At 30.4% G+C, this 11,482-nt stretch overlaps 1 long non-coding RNA gene across 1 annotated transcript; it reads left to right on the top strand.

The window, feature by feature from the left end:
- The first annotated feature begins 8,971 nt into the window (after window positions 1–8,971).
- Window positions 8,972–9,629, top strand: LOC129922500 (uncharacterized). Its single transcript, XR_008774499.1, has 3 exons — window positions 8,972–9,112; window positions 9,219–9,365; window positions 9,450–9,629. It is a non-coding gene; the product is annotated as an uncharacterized LOC129922500 (long non-coding RNA).
- Window positions 9,630–11,482: the final 1,853 nt, after the last annotated feature.

Here is an 11,482-nt window from a genome sequence, read left to right as displayed (position 1 = left end):
CGTTTGGGACCCCACAACTCAAGAAAACATTAAGAAACTAGAACAGACACAAAATAGAGCAGTGCGATTCATAACAAACGAATATTCACATTTGACTAGAGTAACACCTTTAGTAAAATCACTAAATTTAGAAAGTCTTCAGGACAGAAGGCTCAAAAGTAAAGTAGCAATCATACATAAAACACTGAACCATAATCTTCAAATACAAAAACAAAATTTAATAAAATACTCTGAAAGACACAAAGATAAAGGCACATTCCTCGTCCCATATGCTAGGACAAATTTGTACAAATACTCCTTCTTCCCTAGTGCTATTAGAGCATGGAATGGGTTGCCTGAGCTAGCCAGGAAAACCAGTGACTTGGCAGAATTTAAGTCATTGGTTAATATGCATGACTAAATGTTTGACGCGTAGGACGTAATCATCTTCTTTTTTGAAGTAACGTCTGTATTATATAAGATAAGAAGATAATAGTATTTATCTTGAATCAGTTTGTTAATCTACATTATATAGGTATGATAGTTGTACATCTTCTACTAGATCAAGTTAAATATAGCTATCCTTTTTTAGATGTAATGTGAAATTGTATCTGATAGTATTTTTCATTCTTAGGTAGATCTTGATTACACTGCCTGGTTTTGTGGTTTGCACGAGACGGTTGACACAATGATCTGAAGTTCAAACTGCCATTTTCTACTGTCCGCTGCAAGATCTTGGCTGGAATGTAAAAGGAATGTCCAAAATATTTAAATGACAAACAGGATGGGAACTGATAATGAGGAATGTATGTCCAGTTTTTTTTTGTGTTTTTTTAATACAGATATGAAAGATGACATTACCCTAACTTAGAGTCATAGGAGTTTCATTAATTTATTTACTCAGATGCTGAAACAGACATCTGGCATATTCCTATAATCAGTATCATGGCCTTTGTATACAACAAAATTGATTGGAACTCCTAGACTAGAAATATAATTCAAGATTTAAATAAGGCACTGGTCATAGTTTTAGAAAGTGTGGCTAGCATTCTGGTAAGATATTTTATTAATAATTAGAAATTAAATTAAATTTTATTTAATGATATTAAATTTCTTTTTTAAGAATTATGGTCCATTTTTTCCCCATTTGTGTACAAAGAAGGAAGACAGAGAGATGGAAAGACATCAAAGAATGGGCAGGTCTGCCAAGAAATGGTTTATCCAGGGCTAAGTACAGAGAGGAATATAGAAGGGCTGTTGACAGATCTTGTGTGGTGCCCCCATGGTTCAACAGACTAATTGATTGGTAATGGTAAGAATTTAATGTATTTTTTAAAAAAAATTGTGTTAATTACATTAAGGGACTAAATCAGTCTTTTTTTATTTCCAGAAAATAATACCAGGGTTATGCTCCTTTGACCATTGAGTTCCAGGATGAAGAATGAAAGACAGAGAGCAATGTGAAGACATGAAAGAATGGGCAGGTCTGCCATGAAATGGTTTATCCAGGGCTAAGTACAGAGAGGAATATACAAGGGCTGTTGACAGATCTTGTGTGGTGCCCCCATGGTTCAACAGACTGATTGATAGGTAATGGTAAGAATTTAATGTATTTTGTAAAAAAAATGGTGTTAATTACATTAAGGGACTTAATCACTCTTTTTTTAATTTTTACATTCATTTAATGTAATTATTTTATACAGTAATATATGATTTTTATCTTGGTAAATCATTTAAATATATATACTGCTAATCAAACCAAAGAATCTTCTCAATACTTATTTAAAAATTTTAATTTTGTCTGCATGTAACAAATGTTTAACGAAAAGAAATGTACACTGTCCAGCATTGATTATTTAAAACTGGGATTCATTCCTTCCTTGTCAAACAAGCCGTTGCCTAAGTGACTTTTTTAAAATAATGATACGAAACCAATTGCTAGAGGATCATCTGAGTCAATGTCACCCTAACAAAATAGATAAAGATTTAAAAATTTTCTAGCACTCAAAGATAAAGTTAAGAATAGACCCACACAATCTCACTTCAACATCATATATATAGAGAGAAGATGTTGGTTTATGAGCATCTTACAATATCTCTTTACTTATAGCAAAATATGGAAACATAGGTAAAACATTGATTTTACCAGCCGTTGTAGTTGTGAAAACTGTTTTACACACACCTACATCTGATATTATTAAAAGAATTTCTTTAAACAAAAATACAGTTCAAGGGCACATCGGTGGCATGAGTTATCAAATTAAAAGCTTCTTATGTGATTCTTTGCAAAGGAAATATATACAGTTTGGGATCAGTTTGGAACCAGTGGCGTCACAGGCTCTGATGGGGTGTAGCGCTGTGTGCTGTAAACTGCCTAGGGGTTGCCAGCTCCTTATTTTTCCTCAGGGTTGACCCACGACAGCTTTCCCATGTTTGGGAATAGTTGCAAGGCAGCAGATTTTTAAATTCAGTTTTCCTTCTGCTATGTGGCTAATGAGCTCTTCCTGCTTGAAGCCTACCGGCTAAGGCGCCAGTTACTCGCCTTCGTCCCTTCCTCTTTAGTGAAAACAGTTCGGCGGACACGTGAAAGATACACGAGAAACTCTTTGTGAAAATTTTTACAATGATACTTAAAACAAATTAATTAATTAATATTTATTGTTTGAATGTCTTCTTTATAGAATGTATGAAACATGACATCCATAGGAACAGATGATAAGCCTGGGTAAAAAAACATTTCCAGTGTGTTTGATGATTCCAGCAATACATATTAAATTGGTTAAATTTGAATTTTATCAATAAAAATGAGTTATTATTTAATACTTATATGTATTTTTAAATTGCATTTTACTCTTCTCACTAAAACTCACTAAAATTAGAAATTAGTTTTCAAATAAATTGAAAAAAAAAAGCAATATAAGTTAAGCAGGGGGTCTACCAAAAAGCAGAAAACATGGCAAGGGGTCTACGAAACAAAAAAGTTTGGGAACCACTGGTCTACAGTGAAGTCAGTCCCGCAATAGTGAATTCTCAAAAAAAAAAAAAAAAAAAAAAATTTAAAACAAAATTTATCTAAAAAAAATTAAAAAAGAAAAAAAAAAATTTACTAAAAAAAAAAAAAAAAAATTAAAAAAAAAAATTTATAAAAAAAAAAAAAAAAATTTACTAAAAAAAAAAAAATTAAAAAAAAAAATTTTATAAAAAAAAAAAAAAAAATTTTACTTAAAAAAAAAAAAAAAAAATTAAAAAAAAAAAAATTAAAAAAAAAAAAATTTTATTAAAAAAAAAAAAAAAAAAAAAAAAAAATTTACTAAAAAAAAAAAAAAAAATTTACTGAATGTTTGGGAACCACTGGTCTACAGTGAAATTAGTCCTGGGATAGTGAATTCTCAAAAAAAAATTTAAAACAAAATTTATCTAAAAAAATTACAAAAAAAAATTTATCTAAAAAAAAAAATTAAAAAAAAAAATTAAAAAAAAAATTTTTTTTATAAAAAAAACAACAAAAAAAAAAAAAAAAAATTTTACTAAAATTTTGGGAACCACTGGTCTACAGTGAAGTTAGTCCCAAGATAGTCAATTCTTGGAAAAAAAAAAATAAAAAAAATTTTTTAAAAAATTATAAAAATTTTTTTATAAAACTTTGGGAACCACTGGTCTACAGTGAAGTCAGTACCGGGAAAGTCAATTCTCGAGAAAAAAAAAAAATTAAAAAAAAAAAAAAAAATTTTCTAAAAAAAATAAAAAAATAAATAAAAATAAAAATTTAAAAAAATTTATCTAAAAAAAAAAAATACAAAAAAAAAAATATAAGTTAAGCAGGGGTTTTACCGAAAAGCAGAAAACATGGCAAGGGGTCTACGAGACAAAAAAATTTGGGAACCACTGCTCTAGATCTACATATTTAATATTAGAATCATCATTAGAGTTTGTCTAGTAGAGTCTAGAAAAGAATGTATAGATTACTATAGTCCTAGTATTCTAGATTATTAGTCTAGATCTAACTTAAAATTTTCAATAAATATTCTGGATTTCTTCAGCTTGGTCCATGTCAATCCTATCGTCTTTGCCTTATGGTCTACCGTTCTTCTGTTTTCTTTGCTTTGAAATCTAGATTGACTAGATCTACACAATGTCAATATAATTTCTAGATCTATATATCTAAGACTAATTAGTATGGGCTTAATATTACTGTATTATTTAGTTTAACTACAATTTTTCAGGTCAGCAGCATTACAGTAAGCACTGGTACAGCGTACCGGCACTTTTTTCAATGCAGCGAAAAAGTTACTTTTGTATTTTAAAGTTTATTATTTATTTATTAGTTGTTAAAAGGCAATCCATCACTGAGCTCCGGCACCTATTTCTTTACAAAAAAGCACTGATTACCTGTATATTCTTTAACAATAACGGTTTACTATTCTCAGGAATTAGTCATTCAAAAGACGGTGAGGAAAAGAATGGTCGACAAACCTTGTGTGGTGCCTTAACAGTCCATCAGACTAAGGGATAGATAAAGGTGAATTTAATTTATATTTTGATCTATATAAGTTGATTTACTGGACTAAAAATCTAGATATTGGTAAAACTTTGCTATTCTATTCTAAATCTAGTGTGACATTCCATATTTTTTATTCTGATTTTAGATAGATCTTGATTAGATCTAGATCCCATATGTATAGGACTTAGCACTAGATCTCTAGAAATTATTGTATATGATGCTAGATCTAGAAAATCTAGACTTGATCATAGAAATCTTCAAGAAAAATAATGAACTAACCTAGACAGATCTCTTGAATTACATTGTAAATCATCTTGTTGAATTATCTCCACCACCTTCAGTCAATAGACAACTATGGCTCATACGAGAACAAGAGCCTCTGCGTTGGCATCGACTATTTTCCAATCCTTTCTGTTCAGCTTCATCCATATTAAAATACATTTTAAAGGTTTTTATTACTTAATAGAAAAGATCTAGAATTTTAATAAAAATCTAGTCTATCTAGATCTAAAATTCTAGATCCACCCAATTTTATGTATACAAGTAGTATGGGTGTAGGATTGGCTTAATATAATAGTGAACAAATAGATGCTATCTTACTAGATTTTTCTAAGGCTTTTGACAAAGTTCACCACCATAGTTTGCTTAAAAAATTAAAATATTTCGGCATTAATGGTCCACTGCATCAGTGGATTAAGGACTTTCTGATAGGGAGAGAACAAACTGTAATAATAAATGGCTCTAAATCAACACCGATAATAGTAAACTCAGGTGTACCTCAAGGAACAGTCTTGGGTCCACTACTATTTTTAATTTACATAAATGATTTACCAAATTGCATTACTTCAGGAACAAAAGTCAGATTATTTGCAGACGATTGCATAATATATAGAACAATAAAAACAACACAAGACACAGATATTTTACAAAGAGAATTAGATGAATTACAGAAATGGGAATCAAATTGGAGCATGTCTTTCCACCCAGAAAAATGTCAGTTGTTAAGAGTAACAAAAAAACTAAAACAAATTAATTCCACTTATCTTATTCATGGCAAACCAGTAACACAGACTAAAAACGCAAAATACCTAGGTGTTATAATAAATGAAAAACTGTCATGGAATCCACATATTGATGAAACTACAAAAAAATCAAACAAAGCATTAGGATTTATTAAAAGAAATTTCTATAAATCAAATAAGAACATAAAACTAAAATGTTATTTAAAACTTTGGTTAGGCCAATAATAGAATATGCATCCTCCGTTTGGAACCCCACAACTCAAGAAAACATTAAGAAACTAGAACAGACACAAAATAGAGCAGTGCGATTCATAACAAACGAATATTCACATTTGACTAGAGTAACACCTTTAGTAAAATCACTAAATTTAGAAAGTCTTCAGGACAGAAGGCTCAAAAGTAAAGTAGCAATCATACATAAAACACTGAACCATAATCTTCAAATACAAAAACAAAATTTAATAAAATACTCTGAAAGACACAAAGATAAAGGCACATTCCTCGTCCCATATGCTAGGACAAATTTGTACAAATACTCCTTCTTCCCTAGTGCTATTAGAGCATGGAATGGGTTGCCTGAGCTAGCCAGGAAAACCAGTGACTTGGCAGAATTTAAGTCATTGGTTAATATGCATGACTAAATGTTTGACGCGTAGGACGTAATCATCTTCTTTTTTGAAGTAACGTCTGTATTATATAAGATAAGAAGATAATAGTATTTATCTTGAATCAGTTTGTTAATCTACATTATATGGGTATGATAGTTGTACATCTTCTACTAGATCAAATCATTAAAAAGCCAACTAGATTAAACAACACATTAGATCTCTTCTTAACCAACAGACCTGGATTAGTAGTTGATTATGAAATTATCCCTGGTCTATCAGACCATGAGATCATAAAAATACACAGTCAGATAAAAGCAGTAGCCAATACAAAACCCAAAAGAAAAATCTTACTCTGGAATAAATGTAACCTAACACAACTACACCAAGCTGCACTAAACTTTCAACAAACATTCTTTTTAGAAAAAGACATTAACCAACCAGTCGATGACCTCTGGAATTTCATTAAAAACCATCTTAAAAGCATAATAGAAAATCATATACCAACTAAATACACATCAAACAAAATAAATAAATGCTGGTTTAATAATAGACTAAAGAAGCTTTGTAAACAGAAGGAAAACCTCTATAGAAAATTTAAAGAAACTAATGCAGAAAGAGTTTACAAAAAGTATATAAAAATTAAACACTTAACCCAAAAAGTAAGCAGACAGCTGCAGAGTGAATACATAAACAATGTAATATCTAAAGATAACAACAAAAACCTATGGTCATACATTAAGTCTAAGAAAATGGAAACAACAGGCGTAGCGCCATTAAAAGATGAACATAACATAATACATAATGATAATGAAACTAAAGCAAACATTCTAAACAAATACTTTGCATCAGCATTCTCAGCCCCAGGAGACAAAGACATATTACTGAATTTGAACCAAGTAGACAACATAGAAGATATAGTAGTACAAGAAAATGGAATTCAAAAACTATTAGCCAACACCAAACCAAATAAAGCTTCTGGACCTGATGGTATTCCAGCTAGATTACTCAAAGAACTAAGTAATGAGCTAGCCCCAGTGTTCAAAATACTCTTTCAGGCTTCACTTAACCAGGGCAGAGTACCAAAGGAATGGAAAGAAGCTAATGTCACCCCCCTATTTAAAAAAGGAGAAAAATCTGACCCAGGGAACTACAGACCAGTATCACTTACCAGCATCACATGTAAAATCCTAGAACACATAATATGTAGCAACATCATAAACCACTTAGACAAACATAATGTCCTCACACCATACCAACATGGCTTTAGGAAATATAGATCATGTGAAACACAACTAATAGGACTAATTGATGATTTTTCAAAAGGTTTAGATAATAGTGAACAAATAGATGCTATCTTACTAGATTTTTCTAAGGCTTTTGACAAAGTTCACCACCATAGTTTGCTTAAAAAATTAAAATATTTCGGCATTAATGGTCCAATGCATCAGTGGATTAAAGACTTTCTGATAGGGAGAGAACAAACTGTAATAATAAATGGCTCTAAATCAACACCGATAACAGTAAACTCAGGTGTACCTCAAGGTACAGTCTTGGGTCCACTAATATTTTTAATTTACATAAATGATTTACCAAATTGCATTAGTTCAGGAACAAAAGTCAGATTATTTGCAGACGATTGCATAATATATAGAACAATAAAAACAACACAAGACACAGATATTTTACAAAGAGAATTAGATGAATTACAGAAATGGGAATCAAATTGGAGCATGTCTTTCCACCCAGAAAAATGTCAGTTGTTAAGAGTAACAAAAAAACTAAAACAAATTAATTCCACTTATCTTATTCATGGCAAACCAGTATCACAGACTAAAAACGCAAAATACCTAGGTGTTATAATAAATGAAAAACTATCATGGAATCCACATATTGATGAAACTACAAAAAAATCAAACAAAGCATTAGGATTTATTAAAAGAAATGTCTATAAATCAAATAAGAACATAAAACTAAAATGTTACTTAACCTTGGTTAGGCCAATAATAGAATATGCATCCTCCGTTTGGGACCCCTCAACTCAAGAAAACATTAAGAAACTGGAACAGACACAAAATAGAGCAGTGAGATTCATAACAAACGAATATTCACATTTGACTAGAGTAACACCTTTAGTAAAATCACTAAATTTAGAAAGCCTTCAGGACAGAAGGCTCAAAAGTAAAGTAGCAATCATACATAAAACACTGAACCATAATCTTCAAATACAAAAACAAAATTTAATAAAATACTCTGAAAGACACAAAGATAAAGGCACATTCCTCGTCCCATATGCTAGGACAAATTTGTACAAATACTCCTTCTTCCCTAGTGCTATTAGAGCATGGAATGGGTTGCCTGAGCTAGCCAGGAAAACCAGTGACTTGGCAGAATTTAAGTCATTGGTTAATATGCATGACTAAATGCATGATGCGTAGGACGTAATCATCTTCTTTTTTGAAGTAACGTCTGTATTATATAAGATAAGATAAGATAAGATAAGATCAAGTTAAATATAGCTATCCTTTTTTAGATGTAATGTGAAATTGTATCTGATAGTATTTTTCATTCTTAGGTAGATCTTGATTACACTGCCTGGTTTTGTGGTTTGCACGAGACGGTTGACACAATGATCTGAAGTTCAAACTGCCATTTTCTACTGTCCGCTGCAAGATCTTGGCTGGAATGTAAAAGGAATGTCCAAAATATTTAAATGACAAACAGGATGGGAACTGATAATGAGGAATGTATGTCCAGTTTTTTTTTGTTTTTTTTTTGTGTTTTTTTAATACAGATATGAAAGATGACATTACCCTAACTTAGAGTCATAGGAGTTTCATTAATTTATTTACTCAGATGCTGAAACAGACATCTGGCATATTCCTATAATCAGTATCATGGCCTTTGTATACAACAAAATTGATTGGAACTCCTAGACTAGAAATATAATTCAAGATTTAAATAAGGCACTGGTCATAGTTTTAAAAAGTGTGGCTAGCATTCTGGTAAGATATTTTATTAATAATTAGAAATTAAATTAAATTTTATTTAATGATATTAAATTTCTTTTTTAAGAATTATGGTCCATTTTTTCCCCATTTGTGTACAAAGAAGGAAGACAGAGAGATGGAAAGACATCAAAGAATGGACAGGTCTGCCAAGAAATGGTTTATCCAGGGCTAAGTACAGAGAGGAATATAGAAGGGCTGTTGACAGATCTTGTGTGGTGCCCCCATGGTTCAACAGACTAATTGATTGGTAATGGTAAGAATTTAATGTATTTTTTAAAAAAAATTGTGTTAATTACATTAAGGGACTAAATCAGTCTTTTTTTATTTCCAGAAAATAATACCAGGGTTATGCTCCTTTGACCATTGAGTTCCAGGATGAAGAATGAAAGACAGAGAGCAATGTGAAGACATGAAAGAATGGGCAGGTCTGCCATGAAATGGTTTATCCAGGGCTAAGTACAGAGAGGAATATAGAAGGGCTGTTGACAGATCTTGTGTGGTGCCCCCATGGTTCAACAGACTGATTGATAGGTAATGGTAAGAATTTAATGTATTTTGTAAAAAAAATGGTGTTAATTACATTAAGGGACTTAATCACTCTTTTTTTAATTTTTACATTCATTTAATGTAATTATTTTATACAGTAATATATGATTTTTATCTTGGTAAATAATTTAAATATATATCCTGCTAATCAAACCAAAGAATCTTCTCAATACTTATTTAAAAATTTTAATTTTGTCTGCATGTAACAAATGTTTAACGAAAAGAAATGTACACTGTCCAGCATTGATTATTTAAAACTGGGATTCATTCCTTCCTTGTCAAACAAGCCGTTGCCTAAGTGACTTTTTTAAAATAATGATACGAAACCAATTGCTAGAGGATCATCTGAGACAATGTCACCCTAACAAAATAGATAAAGATTTAAAAATTTTCTAGCACTCAAAGATAAAGTTAAGAATAGACCCACACAATCTCACTTCAACATCATATATATAGAGAGAAGATGTTGGTTTGTGAGCATCTTACAATATCTCTTTACTTATAGCAAAATATGGAAACATAGGTAAAACATTGATTTTACCAGCCATTGTAGTTGTGAAAACTGTTTTACACACACCTACATCTGATATTATTAAAAGAATTTCTTTAAACAAAAATACAGTTCAAGGGCACATCGGTGGCATGAGTTATCAAATTAAAAGCTTCTTATGTGATTCTTTGCAAAGGAAATATATACAGTTTGGGATCAGTTTGGAACCAGTGGCGTCACAGGCTCTGATGGGGTGTAGTGCTGTGTGCTGTAAACTGCCTAGGGGTTGCCAGCTCCTTATTTTTCCTCAGGGTTGACCCACGACAGCTTTCCCATGTTTGGGAATAGTTGCAAGGCAGCAGATTTTTAAATTCAGTTTTCCTTCTGCTATGTGGCTAATGAGCTCTTCCTGCTTGAAGCCTACCGGCTAAGGCGCCAGTTACTCGCCTTCGTCCCTTCCCCTTTAGTGAAAACAGTTCGGCGGACACATGAAAGATACACGAGAAACTCTTTGCGAAAATTTTTACAATGATACTTAAAACAAATTAATTAATTAATATTTATTGTTTGAATGTCTTCTTTATAGAATGTATGAAACATGACATCCATAGGAACAGATGATAAGCCTGGGTAAAAAAACATTTCCAGTGTGTTTGATGATTCCAGCAATACATATTAAATTGGTTAAATTTGAATTTTATCAATAAAAATGAGTTATTATTTAATACTTATATGTATTTTTAAATTGCATTTTACTCTTCAACTCACTAAAATTAGAAATTAGTTTTCAAATAAATTGAAAAAAAAAAGCAATATAAGTTAAGCAGGGGGTCTACCAAAAAGCAGAAAACATGGCAAGGGGTCTACGAAACAAAAAAGTTTGGGAACCACTGGTCTACAGTGAAGTCAGTCCCGCAATAGTGAATTCTCAAAAAAAAAAAAAAAAAAAAAAAAAATTTAAAACAAAATTTATCTAAAAAAATTAAAAAAAAAAAAAAAATTTACTAAAAAAAAAAAAAAAAAAATTAAAAAAAAAAATTTTATAAAAAAAAAAAAAAAAAAAAAATTTACTAAAAAAAAAAAAAAAAAAAAAAAAAAAAAAATTAAAAAAAAAAAATTAAAAAAAAAAAAAAAAAATTTACTGAATGTTTGGGAACCACTGGTCTACTGTGAAATCAGTCCTGGGATAGTGAATTCTCAAAAAAAAAAAAAAAAAATTTAAAACAAAATTTATCTAAAGAAATTACAAAAAAAAATTTATCTAAAAAAAAAAAATTGAAAAAAAAAAATTAAAAAAAATTTTTTTTTATAAAAAAAACAACAACAAA

The sequence above is a fragment of the Biomphalaria glabrata genome, chromosome 13 (assembly GCF_947242115.1).
Source record: "Biomphalaria glabrata chromosome 13, xgBioGlab47.1, whole genome shotgun sequence".
Lineage (NCBI taxonomy): Eukaryota > Metazoa > Mollusca > Gastropoda > Planorbidae > Biomphalaria > Biomphalaria glabrata.
This window is presented reverse-complemented; position numbering and strand designations above follow the sequence as displayed.